This window comes from Dioscorea cayenensis, chromosome 13 (genome assembly GCF_009730915.1).
Source record: "Dioscorea cayenensis subsp. rotundata cultivar TDr96_F1 chromosome 13, TDr96_F1_v2_PseudoChromosome.rev07_lg8_w22 25.fasta, whole genome shotgun sequence".
Lineage (NCBI taxonomy): Eukaryota > Viridiplantae > Streptophyta > Magnoliopsida > Dioscoreales > Dioscoreaceae > Dioscorea > Dioscorea cayenensis.
The window spans coordinates 8296666-8306316 of record NC_052483.1 but is presented as its reverse complement, the minus strand read 5'-3'; the positions used below and the strand labels follow the sequence as shown (position 1 = coordinate 8306316).

Genomic DNA, 9651 nt, shown 5'->3' with positions numbered 1-9651 from the left:
CTCAATTGTGTAACATCCAAAATAACATGGACACTAGGTGGCAAACACCAACGGAATCCATTCAGAAGAAAAGGAGAAACACACTTTAGAAACAGAGATCCATGTTAGAACAATGCTACCTGAGCCCAAAGTTCACTGGCATGTAACCAGACATGTTTCTTAAATTTAGAATAATTGAAGCATTTGCCCAAATTATTAAAAGGCTTGAACTTTGAAAGCAGTAGCACATTCCTAAAGTCCGAAATTGTTAACTGCTGAGTCAAAAGTAATCTTCACAGTTCACACTATACATACAAAATGACTCCCAACATTCAACAGTTTGCAAGTTGTTTTGACACAAAGAAAAACAATAACATGGAAATTGATTGAACAAACAAGCTAACAAACATCACTTCCACTCGATACAGAAAAACCATGAAAAAGAAACAAAGAAATCAAGGTCAGCCACAAAACCTCATGGCTGCAATTTCCGTGGCATGGTAGCCAAATCAAGTTCAGATCCATGCTTCTTAATGAGTGCTTCACACCATTCATGGCCTACCATCTAATGTAGGCATTCTCACTTCAATGAATGGAGAGAGGTTGCTGGGTACCTGCGGAGAACACACCTGCAAAAACTCTCAGACTGTTTGATGCATCGATGTCCATGCAAACACTAATTTCAGCAGAACCTTTTGGTGCTGGTGGAATTCCAGCGATTTTGAAGAAGCCGAGGGATCATCGGTTCTCTTCAACCTTCTTTCCTTCGCCTTCATACACCATGCAGTCAAGGCTTCTGTTTGATTATCATGGGCCGTGGTGAACAACATCTCCTTCCTTGCAGGGGATGGCTATGTTACGATGTATAATTACTTAGCTGAATGCATTGCCATCGCTCACGTAATACAAGACTTAGAGGAGTTGCCTGCTATGGTTAGTAAGTCCCAGACTCCCGGACGGATCATTGACTCCACAAGCAATTGCCCTTCAGTGCTGCACCATAAACAATGGCCTCTAGTGGATCAATGCCCTGATGAACTTCTTTTTCTCTTGCATAATACCCGCAGCAAATTTTTAATCTTTGGTATGTTTGAACACCCACCAACTAGTATGACATCTGTGATATCTTCTGCAATTACTTTGGCATCTAACATACATTGTGAGACTAACCTCTCACATTTCTCAAACACAGAGCGATTTACCTCTTCAAATTCAGAAACGCATCCAAGTCTCTAGATATCTTTGTGCCATCACCAGCGTCCACATTGTGCGGAGACACTTATCTCTGAAGGAAAGCCTGTGAATTGCATCTTGGGTGGCAATCCGAGAGTAAGCCCATTGATTTAATCTTGTCCACACTGGGACTTTTGAATATAAATTGTAGAAATTTTGGCACAAAGATGGCGTAAGACATTGTCGAGTATATCTTCACCACCTAAAGTACTGCCTGATAATGCGCTCAATCTGTGACACTCCTCCAGCTGTAGCAGTCACTGCAACATCACAATAACCAGCACCATATTGAAAAATGAGAGCCACTTTCTCTCAGTGCCACTTCCCATGTTCTCAGATGTGAGTTGCTGCTGCTGAGCATATAGAAGTGCTACAGCAGCTTGGTTCCAGGCATGAGTCCTCATGCGACGTGCAACCCTGCCATTGCACAGGCTCTCCTCAATTCTAGTGAGTTGAAACCGATTGAATGAAACTGGAACAGTCAGAACAACATTTCTTATTGGGCGCTTGAGACTGCACCTCAGCCAATACTTTTTAATTCCACCAAAAATCGCAAAGCACTTCCTCTGTGTGGTAGATCTCCACACATTGTTCACCAATGCAGCAATAAAAGGTCTGTCACCAATGTCTAAGGTCTGAATGAGGAAAGGGAGGTTTTCGCTTGCATGAACCACGAGGGTCTGTATCAACTCTCCCAATCAAACGTTTTAAATTAAAGACTGCACTTCCTGACAGAATTTCTTGCTCATCATGAGACAGATTTTGACTTGCCCCTCCCGACGGAACCTCATTTTTGAACGTGACATATGATCGCATTAGTTTTTGGTTTCTGAGGTGTTCCTCAGCAGCTCCACCCGTTTGCCATTCACATCAGCAATACTGCACTGTGAAGTGCCGATATCGATTCAATAGCAATATCGAGGCAATGAAGGTTGCTGCCTATCATCAGCAGATGTTTCGCTGTCTGATGCAACTGTGTAGAATTGTTCCGCCATACTGTAAAATGGGCTGAGAAATTTAGTGACAAATGAGTTTATAAACTAGATAAAATATAAACGTCATGACTCCAACGATCAGTTTTGCCACCATAAAAATATATCATGCATAAAAAACAAATAGAGAATGAAATCAGACAGTAACCTTGCTAGTTTCCTCTGGTTCTAAAAAGCCAATTATGAGCTTTAACTTTCATCTACAGGAACAAAGTAAGGATTTTATGACAATACACCAACACTTAGTTTAGCTCAAAGTTTCAAAACAGCTGAAGCATACCAGGTCATTAGATTTCCAAAGTAGCTTGCTTTAGTAAGAAAATCATAATATCAGCGAGTCAATAGCTTTACTTTAGTGGCTTTAATAACCTTTGTTTAAACAACTAAAGTGGCTGACATGTTATAGAATTTTACTCACCCAGACACTCTTAACATATAAGTGATAAGCATCTAAATCCATATGACTCCAACATTGCTGTCTTCTTTGTTTATCATCCTCCTCATTTATTTCTTTTTGCTTATGTCATCATAGATTAAAATTAGTTAAAAATCACAACTTGGTCTTTTATTGAAGGGATGCTGAGCAATCACATAGCCAGATTATTGGTTTACCACATTGACAGTGTATCCCTATATTATGAGGGTCTCTGCATGCAAAAAGCATCAAACAAGTTTTTTGAGCAACTTCCTGTAAAGACATAAAGATTCTAGATACTTGTATAATTTAAGGTTCATATAGTAGGATTACTATACAATTGATAAGTTAAATGTTGATTTCTAAAAGATCTAGACAGGATAAATTTATGCTTAGATAGTATGCTAATGGCCAAGACCCATCATCCTATCTGCATCCCAATGATCGGCTGGATTAAAATTTGGCAGCATGGGCACAGGTAAAACTAAAAAATGTTTTTAAGACTCCAACAACAAATGATGAGAAGGTAGGAAACCTCATATATCTTTAAATGGCCAAATAACTAATTAGTTGTGGTTCTTGATGCTCCATTCATCAGTGATTGATCAATTCATTTAAGTAAAAATAATGGCTATAGTTCTAACTGATTGTGGAAAGAGTTGAAGTTTGTTCTCCTAAGAAAAGGGGATACCTCAATTTTCGCTATACCTGATATTAAGCCCATTTGGACTAATATCTCTCCCAAAAGAGGATCAGAAAACAGTAATGGTGTAGAGGGGAGATTTTCATGTTTGCATCAAATCATCCACTATCTATTTACCACTTCCCTGCTTCCCATGTTCAACAGTTTTGACTAAATCAAATATGCAAATTATATATCACGATAGCAAGAAAGCTGTATCACATAACTGTAAACAATTTTCTAAGATGTTCTCTTTAAAATCTCTAATGTCCTTTAAATTCTAAAATAAATAATAAAGTCAAAATTTTGGGTTTAAAAAATCTTCAGTAGCTTTATTCTTGTAATGTTCCTTTTCTCATTCACTTTAATTCAAGATTATTTCTGAAAATGAACACACATGAATAACAGTTCTGAAATAAAGATGGAATGGAATATATTTGCTTTTAACTTTGGCTGAAGCTCTAAATTTGGGAGTGAGTTACAGTTTAACAAATTAGATCTAAGTTGGGAAAAGTAGACAAAACTATGCAAATCTGGTTGCTGTTGAACCAATTTGGCTAATAATGAAATCAACTTAATTGATTGAATTCAAACCTAATATAAGTTAAAACTAGGCCAACTAAATTTGGTCGAATAAGTTGTTTTAACACAATTGGCAGGCCAAACATAATGATAATGCACCACAAAAAGGGTAATATAAAAAAAAAAATTTAAAAATTACTAAAATTGTCCAAAAAATAAAAATTAATGTTTTTATTTTTCCCAACTACAAAAAGAAAAAGCTGAAATAATTTCTGAAATGACTTAAACTATTAAATGTGGACTAGATAAAAATCCGAGTTAAAAATTAACACTCAAAAACCATACACCAAAGCATTTACTTTAAAAAGAAATCAAAATTTTTGGGAAACAACGAAACATTTATTTAATACAGAACAGGGATAACAACACAACATGGATGCTGACAGATAAATGAATCAATAAATAAATAGCAAGAAAATTACAAGTGTTAAGAATAAAAGAAAAGCTAAACTAATGCAGAAGAAGTGACATGCTGAACATCACGAGCAAAGACAGATCAATTAGGTCAACAGTTAAAAATATTTCATGGAATTTCTCTAAAGTTAAGATGACTACACCTGTACAAGCAAAACCAAACAATTTCATAATGTTGTCGAGGCAATTGAAGGGTTCTCATAAGATCATCCCAAAAAAATTCAATCGCTTACCAAGAGACTCACAATATATCAAACATATATAAGTCTAAAAATTATTACTAAGTAGTTCCAGGAACAAAGATTGTGATCAAATCAAGCAAACTAAATAAATAAATAAATCCACAATAAAAAGTAAAAATTAAGATAAAAAACACCATGAACTCAACATATTGTACAAAATCACCACAATCTCATGCTTTTGGCCATTAAATTAAAATTTCTCATACAATCAACCCAATAATTCAAGATATTTCAAAAGTCCAACACATTTCCATATTGTTTTCCATGTAATTGAATGGTGTCATAAAATCACACCAATAAGGACAAAAATATATCAGAAAAACAAGCATAACTTCTCTATAAATTGTTTCCAGAAACCAAGATTGTTGATAAAATAAAGCAAAAAATCCCAAAATTAAAGTAAAAAAAAAGAGAGATTCAAACACGAAGAAAGGATGAGAGAGGATCACACTTACATCGTACGCGAGAGAGATGAAGATCAACCCGCAGAGCTGAATCGAGATCGAAAGAGAGAGAGAGAGAGAGAGAAAAGAGAAGTGGATGAGATTAATAAAAGGGATAAAGAGAGGATTCTCGAGGGATATGAAGGGTTCTTCTTGAGAATTCCAGTGGGCTTCCAGAAACGTCCGGAAAGATGGTTTCGAGGGCGATCAACAGTTCAGGGCCATGTCAGTCGTTAATTTTTTATTTTTTTCTTGCTTCGCGCGACTTTGCTGGGGCCCACGAGACTAGCTTTTGGGATAATTGAGGAGTTATGAGAACCGTTGGATTTGTGGGAAGGGAATGATTATCGTGTTAGTGCCGCCGGGTGCAAGTGGAAACGTGGATGTTACGGCCCGGTTTGAATTGAAGCTCTTCTTTTCATGGTCCTGGTCTGGCTCTCAAATCCTGATTTCAAGAAGAATAATTAAATTTTTAATTAATATATTATTAATTTATTGATAATTTCAGAATTAGTATACTTGATTTAAAAATAAATTCTCTAATTTCATACACAAATAAAGGGTAAATAATGTAATTTAAAAATTGATTGAATTCACTTTAAATTAAAAATAAAGAGGTGTAAAGAGGAACATAAAAACTTAGGTAGTGTCTTTGGTTAGATGTAATAAAAATACGTGAGACTTTTTAATTACAGAGTAGCTAGTAAATGCCGGAGTTAAAAACGCAGTGAGAGTCAAATCTAGTGTTTGGTTGACTATAATTGAAAATGATGGATTTCAAAATTTTATATTTGTTTGGAAGGATTTGCAAATCTAGATTATGAAAACATGTGTTTGGTTAAATATATTTTAAGATATAAACACTCTTTGTGAGGTTGTCCCACCTCGGACCATTATTAAATTTTTATATAAATCAGGTACCATATTAAAATAAATATTAAGATAAGTTTAAACATTTAATTACAAGTGCATATTTTCAAAATAAATAAATAAATAATATTACTCATCTCTACACTTTTTAAATATATTTTATATTTCAAACTAATTTTATCTTTATGAAAATCTTTCCATTCTTAAATTGCTTCACTTATTATTTGATTACTTTATCTTCTCAATATTTTCACAAATATTTTTAGAGAAAATTATTGTTTGCCCCTCATGATATTCAAAAATTCCTAAAAATCCCCTCCAACTTTTGCACACCCCGGATAGCCCTTCTATTATAGTTTAAATTCCCTTTTACCCCCTATCGGCAACTTGAAGTGGATCCATGTTATGAAATTTTATTTTTACCCTTGCAAATGGTGGAAAAATACCACCTAATCACATCATGTTCGACCTTTATGCATACAATTGTGCATTTTCTTTGTCTTCCTGCTTGCTTTTTGTCAAACAAAGTTTAGAAGGCTCATTACATCTTCTTCTTCTTTTTCTTCACCTCATTTGGTTTGTTCGATTTGATTTCTGCTGGTTTCCCGATAAGGTGAGAATTTCTTCGTTGCTCTCAGTTTGATCATTCTACGGGAAGGGAGTAACAACTTATAAAAATGCAGGGCTGTTATGGAGAGTTTTTGTGCTATTGCTAGATACGAGGATAGACGAGTGCTAATGTTCACGGCGCTAATTTCTTGGAAATCAGTGTTAGTGAGATATGTGAGCGATGATGTCTCGATATTTTCCGTGTCAGGGTGAAGTTTATCACACCCGATGAACACAAAACGGTTTGTCCAATAGAAAACGAGGTTGACTTTCAGCGCATATGTCACGTGTATTATATCTTCAAATGCTCTGTAGTCGATCTTATTGTTAGGACAGATGATGTGCCATTGTCGTATCTTACTGAAAACGATATATTCTCGTTGTAAAGTTCTTCTTTTTTTATGTTTATGTAGTCGTAGAAGTTAATTATTGTTTAATTATCCCATTTACCTTTTAAATATATTACGTTACTATTTACATGTTGCTTTCTCAGCTTAAATTATTTTCTTTCTGTTTAAATATTTGCTTTACCGTTTAAATTATTTACTTACCGTTTAAAACATGTTTAGTTACAATTTAAACATTTTATGTTTTCGTTTAAAACATTGACCTTTTTCGTTTAAATTGAAGTGTTGGCAAGAGTTTAGATTCTGCGAGCGCTCCTGTTCCACCTTATAATGACCCTGACGTTGTGGCATGCCTTCCTTCCTCGTCAGATCAATCTGAAGTGTTGTCGTTGGATATCGGACAATGTTTTCAAAACGTTTTCAACCATAGATCTTGCAATGAAACTGTCGTCGACTAGGCATTGTAAATAAACAATTATTTAAAAAGAAAATAACTTATTTGAGTCTCAACTTTTGTTATTTAAACAAAGATATTGTCGTTTAAACGTTTTACTTAAACATTTTGAGAATAAAAAACGGTATTGTAAATAAATAAAAAGTTATACAGAAACTGTAATAATTTACACAGTGACAACGATATTTAAACAATAACAAAGATATTTAAACAAAGATAATGATTTTTTAAACATGGAGACACTTTTATTTAAACGTTAACTTCGAAAAATAAATATAAAACTAAGAATTTAAACAGAGACAAAGATATTTAAACAAAAACTATAATATGTAAATGATATACAATGTTATATACACGGTAACTCTATTGTACAATGTTATATATCAATCTTTTTTCTCCCCCGTCGACGAATCCCCCTTTTCAGTGATGCCGGCTGCGCTTCCTTCCTTAAGTATGCGGGTAACATACTTTAAGCGCAAGTAAGGGACATCCGTTTGCGGTAGCTGTAGCTTTTCACCGTCAAGCAGCTATTCGATAAACCGCATGACGTAGATGGCGCAGTTGACACTTCCTCGTTTCTGCCTTGGGGTATCAGTGTCGTGAACAAGGGGGTAGGCTAGAGTCGCCAATTCGTCGAGGTCCATATCGACACAATAGTCGATTAGTCTCCGCTGTCGAGATTTAAAATTTGATGTTAGAATCCCGACTAAAAAAACACTATTTATAAAACTCTAGTTATCAAAGCACTTACTATCTCTCCAGCATCTCTGTAGCATCGCCCATTAACAAGGTTAACGGCCATAATCACAAGCATGCGATAATAACTATATATTAAACAGTATTTAGACAAATTTAAGTGGAAAGTAAACTTTTTTAAACGGTAAACTAAATTCTTAAACGGAAACATAAATATTTAAACAGAAAACTTATATTTTAAATAGAAACAACAATTGTTAAACGGATACATCAAATGTTTAAATACAATCCCATTACTTAAACGAAAATCTCATTTTAAAACTGCATTCATATGAACATAAAGGGAAAACCTACATTGTAAACATTACACAGCATAACAATTGAAAAATCTCTTTCGATCATGTACATAGACAAAAATGAAAACCAAAACAAAACCCTAGCCGATGAATCTCCCTCCAGACTTCAATATCATCCAATAAAAACAGAACCACAAAACAACACCGAAAAATATCTTTTTCTAACAGAATTGTTTAAAAAAAACTATAAACACAACTTCTTCAACGGTGCCCACCTCGGCTCAATACCTTAGACTGCGAGCTGATGAAATGCCGAATATTTAAGCTGGAATTCTTCTCCAAATAATGGCGGAACGCGAAGTTCTTCTTCGAGACAAGGATGCCAGGCAGAGACAATTTTGGAAATGGAAAAGTTGAAAAGGTGAAGAGAGAAAAAAAGTATAATCGGCGCCAGTAATGTTTGTCTCTAGGGATTACCCAAAACAATATCCCCCCACTCTCTCTCAAACCGAATACATGATTGCACTACCACAACTTCCTATGCGAGGGGCAATTTCATCCATAAAATTCTAAAGTAACTCTGTCATAGCCGGTTATAACTTTTGGGGGTTTGTAAATCATTGACTTTAAAAGGAGAGTGTTTTTAGGTATTGCCAAATTAAGGGGGTGTTTTTGGCAATATTGAAAAGTTAGGGGGGTTTTTTTTGGAAATTTTTTCATATTTTTATTTGCTTTTATTATTTTTACACATCTTTTAATCATTGAGTTTCACTTAATACCATGTGTGAGACTCTCTATTAAATTACAAATGTAGGAGATTGAACCACGATTTGGGCGTAGTTACAAATCTAACCAAATCCATTTACACTACATTTGTAACTACTTTGAAATTCTCAAGTTCAGCCAAACAAACACTAGATTTTGAAAATTTTTGTAATTCCAATTACATGTAGTTTTACATCCGGCCAAACAAACACACCCTCAAAAATACATACTAAGGTCAATAACATCGAACAAAATAAGAAATAACCACACAACAAAAAAACTCTAAGGCCCCTTGAGAAATACAAATGAAGGGCCGCCAACATGGCCCTCGATGAAGACAACAATAATTACCGGTGCCCCCTAGATGGTGGATGCTTTCTTATGTTCCTTAACCCTCTTGCTTGGAAACTCATATACTCCAAGTTATGTTTGATCTGTCTTGAGATGAGTCTTTCTATTTTTGTTTCTTCTAGTTTGGAGCTATAGCTACCCACATATGATATGAATGATTAATATTAAATAATATTGTGGCAAACATCAAATCCGAAGAATTAAATATGTAATCATTGCAATCAACCAAATATTTCAGATGATGGCTCTAGCAAGAAGATGGCAGATAACCAAAAGAGGCC

The 9651-nt window shown here is 34.8% G+C and overlaps 1 pseudogene; it reads right to left on the bottom strand.

Moving 5' to 3' along the window:
• Positions 1 to 344: 344 nt before the first annotated feature.
• On the bottom strand, positions 345 to 5195 carry LOC120274552 (annotated as a pseudogene).
• Positions 5196 to 9651: the final 4456 nt, after the last annotated feature.